Consider the following 13,640-nt stretch of genomic DNA (forward strand, 5'->3'; position numbering starts at 1 on the left):
ACCATCTAAATAATTATTTTAGTGTAAAGGTAAAAATAAAGATATTTTCTAGCAAAGACTGAAAGAGTTAACCACTTACAGACCTTTCCTGAAAGAACTCCAAAAAAAATGTTCTTCCCTTAGAAGGAAAAAGCACCCAGAAGAAAGGCGTGAGAAGCAAGGAGCAATGGTGAGCCAAGGAATCAGTTAAATGTGCTGATAAATATATATAAGTAGTGGCTTAAAAAAAAATTAGAAGAAGTTTAAAAACACGTTGGATCTAAACTATTATTTAACAAAAACAGAAACAGAAAGAAAAGTTTGGAGAAAAGTTGAATCTTTGTCCTATCAAGAGAAGGATAAATATTAATAGTTTCAGAAAGAAATGTTTACCTTCTGAACCGTAGAAGAAAAGTTGTGAATAAAGAAAACCAGATCATCTACCAGGATCTAGAAAAACAGAGGAAAACTCAAAAAAAAGTTTTGTTTTTGTAAATAGAATAAATAAAATAAAGCGAAAGGGGTAAATACAAATGTATTAGCAATGACAAGATATTTGCCTATAAGGCTCAAAAACATAAAGTTGGTTGATAAAAACAAGTAGTAGAATAAACTTATAGTATGATGCTATGTACATAAAAATATTTTAAGATCCACACTGTAAGCACTTTTAAAACAGCTCAAAGCCAGGTCTCAATTTTTAAAAATGAAGAGAAAGAACTTACATCAAATTTCTGATAGTGGTTGCCTCTGAGAAGGGAGAGAGGAAGGGTATAATGTTTGAGTACAGTTCAAAGGAGGATTTAGCTATCTATATACATTTGTTTTAAGGAGAAAGTAAAGTTCCTAAGCAAGAAAATAAAAGTACTGACATTTGTTACTGCCAAGTAGTAGGTACATAGCAGTTCTGCTTCTGAAAATATTTTAAATACAGTTGACCCTTGAACAACACAGGTTTGAACTATACAGGTCCACTTATACATGAATTTTCTTCCACTTCTGCCACCCCTGAGACAGCAAGACCAACCCCTCCTCTTTCTCCTTCTCAGCCTACTCAATGTGAAGATGATGAGGATGAAGACCTTTATGATGATCCATTTCCACTTAATGAATAGTAAATATATTTTCTCTTCTTTATGATTTTCTTAATAAAGTTTTTTCTTTAGCTTACTTTGAATACAGTACTTAATACATATAGCTACAAAATATGTGTTAATCCACTGTTTATGTTATCAGTAAGGCTTCCATTCAACAGTAGGCTATTCATAGTTTTTGAGAAGTCAAAAGTTATATGCCCCAACTCCCATGTTGATCAGGGGTTAATTGTAATGGAATACCAGGCAAAATTATCTTCTATATAATCATAATTATCTAAAAGTCCAAAAAACAAATAAAAATGTATTTATAGGGGAAAGACTAGGAGGAACCATATAAAAATAATACTAAGATTTATCTTTGGGTGGTGAGGATAGTAGTGGTTTCTTTCTACATTCTACAGTTCTGTACTAATTTTTTATATAATGAACATCTACTTCTTATAAAATAATTTTTAAAACTCACCTCATTTTCAGAAATAAAATTTGACATCTAAATACAAAAACTTGGACTTCACATATTTCAAAATACAGCATCTACATTATTGAATTGAAGTATTATGTTGAAGTACAGTATTCTTTGATTTGGAAAAAGCAGTTTAGTTATCTAGTAATAGGTGAATCAGAGAAGCAGGGTTTGTTTTCTGCTCAGTATCGTTCACTTTCACACAGAGAAAAGGTCTATCCCAAAGCCCCAGAGAGAATGCTTTGTTTGAAACAGCAGCCTCCAGGATATATTCTCTTGATCAGAAGGAATATCATGAAAAGATGGTTTGGCAACTAAAAAAATAACACAAGCCCAAGTCTCAATGGCAAGGGAGGGTGATATCAATTTTGAATAGTTCCCAGTTCTTTGACTCAACATAAGGAAATTAGTAACTTTTAATTTAAATCCAAAACACAATCAAAATTACATTGTGTCTTACAGAATAGAAGTAACATAGCCCTGACCAAAGACTAGACCCAAGTATTTAGCATCTACTTATTTCAGAAATAACAACTATGATATAAATGAATCATATAGTTCCACCTTCTTAAAAGATTCTCTGGGAACAAACTATAATAGACACTAAGGTACATTTTCAAAAACTATTATATCCAACTCCAAGTTAAATAAAATAGTCTTATAAATGAGTGTTCTTTTAAATAATCCAACATCCGATTAAGGAGGGTTATTTGGGCCAGAATGCACTACCCAGGTGCCACACTTCACTGCTGTGTGTCAATAACAGAGAATTGTTTTTTTTTTGTTTTTTTTTTGAGATGGAGTCTCGCTCTGTCACGCAGGCTGGAGTGCAATGGTGCAATATCAGCTCACTGCAACCCCCACCTCCCGGGTTCAAGCGATTCTCCTGCCTCAGCCTCCTGAGTAACTGGGATTACAGGAGCCTGCCAACACACCCATCTAATTTTTTGTATTTTTGGTAGAGACGGGGTTTCACCATGTTGGCCAGGCTGGTCTCAAACTCCTGACCTCAGGTGATCCACCCGCCTTGGCCTCCCAAAGTGCTGGGATTACAGGTGTGAGCCACGGCACCTGGCCAATAAGAGAATATTTGAAGAGCAAGCTCTTCAGGTTGTCAAAAGAGGCTTGGAGTGATGGAGCCCCCAAAGCAGTCTCTTCCAGCTGCCAGCTGCTTTGCCTGTCTGTGCCAACGCCATACAAATATCATAATTCTCTAGGACTACTATGGCATGAAAAAGTTAAACATAAAAGGAACAAGAGCTCCTTAAAAAAATGGCTGATTGCCTGGTGCAGTGGCTCACACCCGTAATGCCAGCACTTTGGGAGGCTGAGGCAAGCGGATCATCTGAGGTCGGGAGTTTGAGACCAGGAGTTCGAGACCAAGGCCAACATGGTGAAACCGTGTCTCTACTAAAAATACAAAAATTAGCTAGGCATGGTGGCACACGCCTGTAGTCCCAGCTACTCGGGAGGCTGAGGCAGGAGAATCGCTTGAACTGGGGGGGCAGAGGTTGCAGTGAGCTAAGATCACGCCACTGCACTCCAGCCTGGGTGACAGAGTGAGACTCTGTCTTAAAAAAAAAAAAAAATGGAGAGAGAGAGAGAGACTTTATCTTTTGATTGAGGCATGATTAGCCTCTAGTATTAGACCTAAAAAAATACCTGACAGTATTCAAGGTGGTCACACCTTGGGCTGATGTCTTAATTTAAAAGACAGAACAGAAATGCTGTATACTTTCATTGTACTTGGTATATTCCAACTCTATTTTGTTGGAGGTTCCATAATTTTACCTATAATTTGTTCTGGAATCCTTTTTAAAGTTTTGATCCAAAAGCAGTAAAGCTCTAACATGGCCTCTGTGTGTCTTTTCAGATATTCACTCTTGAAATATTCTCAGAAACAGAAAAGGTAAAAGCCCTGGATCCCTGAAGCCTACCTTTTCAAAGGCAGGCAAGTACTGAGTTTTAGCTTTCTACATGATGGAAGCAAGGGTCTCCTGTTTTTCCTCGGGGGATTTGAAGGGGGCCACCATTATCATCATCATCAGGTCCAGGGTGCCATCAACTTACATGTTGATCCTGACAAAACAACCATTTGACCCTCAGGTGGAGATCTTTTGAGTACAGGGTTCTTAATCCAACACTTCTCTAGTACAAATAGATGCAGGAAAAAATAATTTTTATTTTTCCTCTTAAGCTTCCACTCTCATGAATGATTTCTAGCTCCAGAACCAGCCAAGTGCCCAGGATATAGTAGAGTCTCTGGAAATGCTTATTGAATAAAAGGATGTATGAAAGAATTCATGAATGCCCTTAAGTTGAAATCTGCCATAAACAAATAATTGATTATTATGGCTTTAAAAACTAAACTCAGTGAAGTTTATTAAAACTACAAAACAATTAGTACCAGAACATTTTCACTTACTTAGAGAAGACAGATAATTTAACAGGTCTTCTGTTGACCTGGCAACTGAGAAAGAAAAGTTTAATTTCCTAGTCAGGTCAAACTGTTGTATTTCCTTCCCTTTAAAGTTTTCCTTTCACTGCCAAGCACTAAATAAATAAATAAACAAACAAACCATAGTATCTATATTGCCATTATTTACTGGCCTATTAGTACATTCATGCTGTGCTGGTTATGTCTTCAAGAGTGTCTTTGTATTCCCCATTATATGCTAATTGCTTAATGAATTTGTTTTAATGGTCTTCTGTAGTCTTTTTCTTTTTAACAGCATAAAAGAATAATGGAGCCAGGCTTAGTGGTACATCTATGGCCCAGCTATGCGGGAGGCTGAGACGGGAGGATTGCTTGAGCCCAGCAGTTTGAGTCTGGCCTGGGCAACATACTGAGATGCCATCTCTTAAAAATTAAAAAAAAAAAAAAAAAAAAAAGGCCTGGCATGGTAGCTCACACTGTAATCTCGTGCTTTGGGAGGCCAAGGTGGGTGGATCACTTGAGGACAGGAGTTTGAGACCAGCCTGGCCAAAATGGTGAAACCTGTCTCTACTGAAAATATAAAAGTCAGCAGGGCGTGGTGGCACATGCATGTGGTCTCAGCTGTTTGGGAGGCTGAGGCAGGAGAATCACTTGAACTCAGGAGGCAGAGGTTGCAGTGAGCCAAGATCATGCTAGTACACTGCAGCCTGGGCAACAGAGCATGACTCTGTCTCAAAAAAAAAAAAAAAAAAGAAAGAAAGAAAGAAAAAGAAAAAGAAAAAATTGAGTAATATACTTTCATTGTCCTATTTGAATTACAAATAATTTTTCTTTCATGTTAGTGTCACCTAGCCCACTTGCTTTAGTTTACTACAATTTATGGCTAACCCAAAGAAAAAGAATATTAACAACACCATCTATACCTCAGAGCATGTCTTAGAAAAAAACCAAGGAGATTTTTAAAGACCAATTAAAAACTTTGCATCAAAACAATAAGAAACAGACTGTGTTTGCATATTTGTACTTATTTACAAAAGTACCATGTTCACATACTGTTTGACATTGCTTCTCTTGCCATATACCTTCAGAATTACAGGTTGGAATGACTAAGCCTGTTTTAAAGATGAAGATATGGGAAAGTTGGCATGGGCTGCTACTTTTTATGGACGTTGCTCATTCCTATGTTATGTTCTTTCTCCTTTTTCTGAACAATTGAGCCCTGGGCTTTCTCCCTCAGCATCTTCTGTGCATACTGACCACCCACACTGTGTCCGTGCTCATAGTGATGACTGTTTAGGGACCTCTGAAAAGGCCCCAGGACCCCAAATCCCGGTAAGAGTTTATAGTTGCAAGTATTTGTTTTGTCTTAAGTCTAGTTATTTCTTATGAAACTAAACTATCCGCGTGAATAATTACCCAATCATTTTCTGACAGGCCTAGCACAGTGCCCAGTGTAGCATAGATGTTTGTGGTATACAGAGGTCAAAAAAAGGCCAAAAAACTTCACCTTCTTGTATTTGTGATGAAACTTGGCAGCTCCTCCCATCAATAGATGGGGTCTATTTCCCAGTCTATTTGTGGCTTCCTTTAATGAGTGTAATGAGGTAGAAATGATGAGGTGCCAATTCTGAACCCAGAACTTAGGAGGCCAGTATGCTTTCACTCTCACTCTCAGAACTCTGCCTTGCTGCCATGAGAACAAGCTCAGGATGAGAGGATGAGAGATACATGGTCTATTCATATCCCAATTGATAGCCAACACCCACGACCAGAGCTACCTAGCTAACTATAGACACGAGTGAGTGCAGCCTAGCTAAGTCAAGCTTGATCCAGATAGGCCACTCAGATACTTGCTCACCCATAGACAGGTGAGCAATAACAAATGCTTGCTGATTTAGGTAACTGTGTTTCAAGGTGATATGTTTTAGAGCATTATTTATAGTCAACAGATCATTGATACAATGCTCAGTATGTGTGTGATGAATCAGTCATTTCTACCTTCATGTAGAATAGCTTACCAGTTTATTTTCTAAGAACATATTTTGTTAGGAGTAGGGAGAGAATATGAGAATGTTGAATGCAGCATTCAGTGCACTATGAGTAGTACACAGAAAAGGGGGATGTGGAGTACTTATTAAGAGTAAGTACAAGGTGGCCGGGCATGGTGGCTCATGCCTATAAACCTAGCACTTTGGGAGACCAAAGCAGGTGGATCACTTGAGGCCAGGAGCTTGAAACCAGCCTGGCCAACGTGGCATAACCCTGTCTCTACTAAAAATACAAGATTTAGCTGAGCATGGTGGCACATGCCTGTGGTCCCAGCTACTCAGGAGGCTGAGGCATGAGAATTGCTTGAACCCAGGAGGTGGTAGTTGCAGTGAGCTGAGATCACACCACTGCAATCCAGCCTGGCAACAGAGCGAGACCTGTCTCAAAAGAAAAAAAAAAGAATAAGTACAAGGCATGCCAGGTCTAGCAAGTCATTTCCCCTTTGTCCCATTTGTCTTTTTTGTCTCAATCCAGATTGAAAGGTACACCTGAACCAGGTCTCAGTTGGTGGAGAAGTGAAGAAGCTTGTCTAAGAATCAAGTAGAGTAATGAACACTATGGTACCTGACTTTTTCCCTCAGGTCCTTCCCATAGAAGTTGTACTTCGCAGCAAGATAGTTGAGGATGGCTCTAGTCTGTGTCAGCACCATTCCATCCATTTCAACCAAAGGCACTTGGCCGAAAAGCAAGCGTCCATCTGTGGTTTGAGCAAAGAGAGGTTAAGATACCCTTGTTCAGTGGTTGCAGTAAATCTAAGGATGTTTCACTTCTAATTTCTATCTGTGATTTTTAGATTCTATCAAAAGTAATGAATTAAAGACCCTAGTTGTTGAGGAAATGGCTATCATTTGCTTCATGTTAAATCTGAGATTCATTTGGTAGTCTCATGCACTTTTGTGTGTTGGTTAACATGATTATTTAAGATTTTCTACATTTACTGTAACTATGTTATAGTATAAGTGCTTCTGATTCTCAAAGATTAGGGTGTTGACTGGGTGTAGTGGCTCACGCCTGTAATTGCAGCACTTTGGGAGGCCGAGGTGGGCGGATCACTTGAGGTCAGGAGTTTGAGATGAGCCTGGCTAACATGGCGGGGATTAGGGGGGTGCAGGGGTGTGGGGATTCTTAAAGGATTCTTCAGTGAGATGGGAAGAATTAAACCAATTAGCTCTGACACATATGAGTTTCATTCTATCCTCTTAACCAAAGTCACCGTCATGACCTACTTGATAAGAGTTTCTGAAGGCTAACTGGTGTGGCCTTTGCTGATGCAAATTAAGCTGTGTGTCAGGAACATGATGAACAGCCAATCAATGTTAGCAGTCATGCTATGTGTTTGCCTTTTCTAGCAGTAGCCATTCTAGAGCTCTGTCTCTTTTATCAAAACAAATACTTCCCAAAGCAGGTTTTCCATTTTTCTCTAATAAGATAATATTGAACAAATCTAGGCTTACCCTTCTGCAACTTTTCATATTATTCTCTTGTTTCAAGAAATTCTTCTTCAAACTAAATAAAAGATAAAGAGACATTATTCCAACTTTAAAGTCCTCAAGAAAACAAAGAGATTTTGTTTTTTGTTGATTTTTTTATTTTTGCTCCCATTCCTCTTTTTCGTTTTCTTCACCTAAGTTCTTCCTTCCTTCCAAACTTATGTCCTTTCTCCAACTTCCCCAGTGATTTTTCCTCTTCTCTTTCTTCTTCCTCTTCTGTTATTTTTCCTTCATATAAAGACAAGTTAAATTTCTCTTTAATGCTCATATGTTCAATGAAAGGAATCCAGAGATCTTTAATCAGGTGAGATTATCATGATTTGTTGATGATGTTTCTAAAGCTTTTGTGAGAAACATTGATTTTTTTGGTCCCCGCAAACCTTGAGATGTGGGTAAGCAGTTTAAGTGGAGATGTCCCTAAAAGGGAATAGAGAAAAACAAACAAAGTAATGAGTCCTTGCTCTAGAGAAGTTGGCATTGAGATAGGGAAAAGGAAGCCTACATCTGCATAAAATAATTCCAAGGCACTTGTGAAAATCTATGGAAAAGTCAGTGTGGAGGGAATTCAGAGTTAAGGAAAGATCCCATGAGGTAGATCTTTCAGGGAGGAGTTAAGGGGGAGGCCAGACTGCAGCTAGGCCTAACATTCCAGCTGGCAGCCATGAGTACTACATGACTGGGGTGCTGAGGCAGAGCTGAAAGACCCCAGAAAAACAGCCGGTCCCAATGGAGAGAATGAGACAGATGTGGGTCTCCTCTCTCTTCTTTGTCTTGTGATCCACAAAAATCTTTTTAGCCCCTATGAAGCTTCTAGAACATGACCTCGCCCCACAGCTCCCCCAATCCTCCCTAATCCTCCATCATCCTGTGATCCCTCCCTCACCTCTTACAAAGGAAGACAATTGGAAAGGAAAAGAATAGATACAGCCTGTAGGCACCATTCCAAAGCTTGAAGCGGAAAGGAGGCCACTTCATTCCCACCCAAATTACCATCCTTCCCAATCCCAGTCAGGAACCAGCCTCCCCTCCAGCTGCAGCCTGCAGCCAGCAGCCAGGGGGATGGACTCCATCTTGCCCCTGCCATGAAAGTAGTAGAGCTTGGGTCTGGCTGCCATGATTCCTGGCTCAAAGTTTTCTAAAGGATATTAAAAAAAATTAAACAATATACTGACCAGCTATATGGCATTTCTTCCCCATTTATAGCAATTCCAAAACGGGTAAAACAAAACTAGTGTTGAGGGATGCATACATAGGAGGTGAAACTATGAAGAAAAGCAAGAAAATAATTACCAAGGAAGCAGGATAATGGTTACTTCTAGTGAGGAGAATGGGGTTGTTATTGGGGAGGAGCATTTAAGGTTTCCAGGATGCCAACAATGTTCTATTTCTTAAGCAGAATTAGTGGTCTTTATAATTAGTCTTAAAATTGCACATAAATGCATTTGCACCCTACCCTATAAATGCTCTAGCTCATAATTTAAGAAAAAAGAAAGAACAAATTATGTATATTGTTTCAAAAAAAACCTCACACCATATTTTTCCTCTGCTGGAAACACAAAAACAATCAACATAGAAGACTTCTGCGACCCCATAATATGTGGGGATTTCTCCCCACCAGCAAGCAAGCAATTAATTCTGCAGCAGACACCAGCTGAGTGTCCTCCTACTTAATTCTGACACTATCCACCCGGAGACAGCATCAGATCCCGGAGAGTGAGGGCTCTGTCCCCAAACTGCCTCCCTTTCAGACACCAGTCATAAGTCCAGGCCTCCAGAACTTCTGACCAATCAGCTTCAAGTTGGGATTCCCACAACCCCCTCTTTGGGTTTAATTAATTTGCTGGAGCAGCTCACAGAACTCAAAAAAACACTGAAGTTTACCAGTTTACTATAAAGGGTATTACCAAGGATATAGATGAAGAGAGGCATAGGGTGAGTTGTGGGGAAGAGGCATGGAGCTTCCATATACTCCCTAGGCCTGTCACCCTCCAGGAACCTTTACCTGTTCAGCTCTCCTCAAACTCCAGGAATCCAGTCCTGGGTTTTTATTGGGCTTCATTATGTAAGCATGGTTCATTAAGCCATTGGCCCTCTTCGCTACATAGAGGTTGGGGTTTGGGGCTGAAAGTCCCAACCCTTTAACCATGTCTTTGTCCTTCCAATTGAACAGCCCCATCCTGCAGCTATCAGTTAACATTAGCATACAAAAGACAGCACTGTAGAGATTCCACGAATTTAGGAGTTGTATGCCAGAAAAGCAGAGGAAGACCAAATATGTATTTCACAATAGCACAGGCTACCCTCCCCCACCTTTGAACACCAAGGTGTTTGAACATTAAAAGGACATACAACTTAAAAAGTACTGCCACATTACTAGAATCCCATTCAATCAGTAATAATTAGTCCAGTCCATCATATTGTATTAATGTGTCCAGAATTGGTGAGTTCTTGGTCTCACTGGGGCAGTGCACCTTTGTCCTCTGGGGCAGTGCACCTTCCAGTGATTGCCTCAGCATAGTGGACATGGACGAGAGGGCAGCTTGTTTCTCATTGGACAATCTTTTTTAAAGTGTCCTAGTAAACCACGCTGATAACAAGCCCTACCGGGTGATTGGCCTGCTCCGTTTTCTGTCCTCTCTGAACCACCAAGGTTTGTTTGCCTGAGGGCCGTGACTAAGGCTGTGGCCTTTCTCTGATCTCGCTTTTCCTTTTTGGGCCTGTTCCTCTTGGTCCCTATTATAGAACACTGAGGTTGCCAGGTTTAATAATGCCTCCAAATTTTCTTCAGGGCCCAGGGCTTGCTTTTGGAGCTTTCTCCTGATATCTGCGGCTGTGGCTGATTGGGTAATAAACTTATCTTTTAGAATCAATTGACCCTCGAGTGATTCGGGTGACAGGGGAGTATATTTTCTTAAGGCCTCCCATAGCTGCTCGAGGAAAGCAGAAGGATTTTCTTCCTTTCCCTGAGTTATGGTGGACATCATTGAATAATTCATGGGCTTTTTTCTAATTCTCCTTAGTCCTTCTAGAACACAGGTCAACAAATGTTTACGACTCCAGTCCCCATGATCTGAGTAAAGGTCCCAGTGGGGATCCATACTGGGGATGGCTTGCTGACCAGTAAGGAATTTGTCCCTTTCTTCAGCTGTCATTCTGTCTTTTACTTGACTAAGATACCAGGTATCTCCAAACTCTCAGGCTACAGCTAAAGCTGCATTCTTTTCATTAAAGGCCAGGGTTTGATCTAACAGTAGCATGACATCTCTCCAAGTGAGGTTGAAGGTTTGCCCTAGACCTTGTAGGACATCTCTGTACCTATCAGGATCATCTGAAAACTTCCCCAGGTCTGCCTTGATCTGTTTTAAGTCAGAGAGGGAGAAGGGGACATGTACCCGGTTTGGGCCAAATTCCCCTCCCCCTACAGCTTGAAGGGGACATAACCAGTAGCCTGGGGGCATTTGTGGTCCTTTGGAGATTTCTTTACTTATTTCCTTCTGGGCAGGGGAGATTAGAAGAGGATTACCATTAATAGGAAGGGGAGCTATAGGGAGGCTATGATATGGGGGTAAGTTGAGTGGTCCTCCTGTGGGATGTAAATTGAAAGCTTTGCATTGTTGTGTATTCTCTGTCAATGAAAAGAAAGCTTGGACATAAGGTATTTCACTCCATTTGCCTTCCCTCTTACAGAAAAGGTCAAACTGCAGGATAGTATTGTAATTTGTACTTCCCTCAGGTGGCCATTTTTCCCCATCAGAGAGAGAATATTGGGGCCAGGCTGTAGTGTAGAAAAAAATGAGCCACCTCTTTTTTGGGGTTTGTCGGTCAAATTGGTCCCAATGGCTTAGGATGCATTTCAAGGGTGAACCTGTTGATGCTGAGTGTTTCCCATCTGAAAGACAAAACTGCCTGTGGTTTTGGTTTGTTTTATTTCTCCCCCTGCCCAAGAACCCATGACAGTCCCTGAACCCTGCTGATCGGAATAGTTGCACTCACTGATGCAGCAGCAGAAACAACCCCTACCCAAGAACCTGCAACGGTCCCTGGACCCTGCTGATCAGAACAGTTGCGCTCACTGACGCAGCAGCAGAAACATTAATTTTCCTCCCAGACCACATGGAGGACCAAGGAAGGTCGGATTTAGTGGCCCTTACTGATGCATTCTCAAAAACCTACACCCTTGCCTGTCCTCCTAGACCACAAGGAGGGCTGAGAAAAATCGGATTCAGTGGCACTTACCGACACATTCTTGAAAACCTGTTAGTGTCCTAAGCATTCACCTGTTAGTATTGGGACCTTACCCGTGTCCTATAAAGATGTTATGCCCCAAAAATGAAGTGGAGGGCCATACCCTGAGGGAGGGAAGGGATCTCCAGGGTTGGAATGTGACACCTTTTGTGCTCACTTATATGAATAGGAAGGATACAATTTCTGGGGCTCCCCATATCCTAGCTTCAGGAATAGCTTTTGTTAGGCCTGTTAGTCTGAGGAGGGATCCTAAAATTCCAGGTAGTCCCCCCTATGACGGGGCTTTGGGCAATAATTATGTCTTTCTGATTGGTGAGCCAGGGTGCCTAAAGAAGTTAACAGAGTCTTGGAGTTTATACTAGAAGTCATTCTTATAGGAGAAACTAGAAAAGCCCCAGAGACAGGGAGCGATTTTTAGAAGTGGGACTAATCTGAGAAGAGAGGCAAGAGGAAGTTTGTCTGGCAGGCATTAGGACCTAGGGGGCAAGGGTCAGGATAGACAGGATAGATGGGCGAGTCTCGCTTAGGTGACATGCCTTCGAGAGTTCCGCTCATGACCACAGGGTCAACCAACTTGTTGTCAGGACCCCGGAGCTGAATGGCTTTCCTCTCTCTTGACTCTCAGCTCAGCCCAGAAGTACAGGAAAAGCAGAAGCCAGTTCCAGGCAAACCAACGCTCCCAACTCTGAAGAGTCAGGGGTTGTTAGAGAGCCCTTTCCCAGAAAGCCTGACACCTGTGTCTTTAGGCCTGCGGCCGCGCTAGTCACCCTTAACTGGCCGACAGGTGCCAGGTATTTAGCCCCTAAATTCTAAGGAAAAATAGGACAGAATAGCAAGCAAAAGGGGTCCAATGGTACTCACTGCTTGCCAATAGGTGACAGTCTTACCGCTCAATGATAGGCAATGGTCTCACCACTTGGTGATAGTCTTACTGCTTGGTGATAGGCAATAATCCCTTCTGGGTCGCCAAAATGTGTCCGGAATTGGTGGGTTCTTGGTCTCACTGACTTCAAGAATGAAGCCACGGACCCCCGCAGTGAGCGTTACAGTTCTTAAAGATGGCGTGTCTGGAGTTTGTTCCTTCTGATGTTTGGACGTGTTTGGAGTTTGTTCCTTCTGGTGGGTTCATGGTCTCGCTGGCTTCAGGAGCGAAGCTGCAGACCTTCACGGTGAGTGTTACAGCTCATAAAGGTAGTGTGGAGCCAAAGAGTGAGCAGCAGCAAGATTTATTGCAAAGAGTGAAAGAACAAAGCTTCCACAGTGTGGAAGGGGACCCAAGCAGGTTGCCACTGCTGGCTGGGGCAGCCTGCTTTTACTCCCTTATCTGGCCCCACCCACATTCTGCTGATTGGTCCATTTTACAGGGAGCTGATTGGCCAATTTTGACAGGGTGCTGATTGGTGTGTTTACAAACCTTTAGCTAGACACAAAAGTTCTCCAAGTCCCCACTAGATGAGCTAGACACAGAGCGCTGACTGGTGTATTTACAAACCTTGAGCTAGACACAGGGTGCTGATTGGTGCATTTACAAACTTGAGCTAGACACAGAGCACTGATTGGTGCATTTACAATCCTTTAGCTAGACATAAAAGTCCTCCAAGTCTCCACCAGATTATCTAGATACGGAGTGCTGATTAGTGCATCCACGAACCCCAAGCTAGACACAGAGTGCTGATTGGTGCATATACAATCCTCTGGCTAGACATAAAAGTCTCCAAGTCCCCACCAGATTCAGGAGCCCAGCTGGCTTCATCCAGTGGATCCCGCACCGAGGCCATGTGGGTGGAGGTGCCTGCCAGTCCTGCACCACACACCTGCACCCCTCAGCCCTTAGGCGGTCAATGGGATGAGGCACAGCGGAGCAGGGGGCAGCACCCGTC

The 13,640-nt window shown here is 41.8% G+C and overlaps 1 pseudogene; it reads right to left on the minus strand.

The window, feature by feature from the left end:
- Positions 1–8,817, minus strand: part of LOC129398097 (glutathione S-transferase A4-like) — a 43,424-nt pseudogene extending 34,607 nt beyond the window's left edge.
- Positions 8,818–13,640: the final 4,823 nt, after the last annotated feature.

This window comes from Pan paniscus, chromosome 5, assembly GCF_029289425.2.
Source record: "Pan paniscus chromosome 5, NHGRI_mPanPan1-v2.0_pri, whole genome shotgun sequence".
In the NCBI taxonomy this organism is placed as follows: Eukaryota; Metazoa; Chordata; class Mammalia; order Primates; family Hominidae; genus Pan; species Pan paniscus.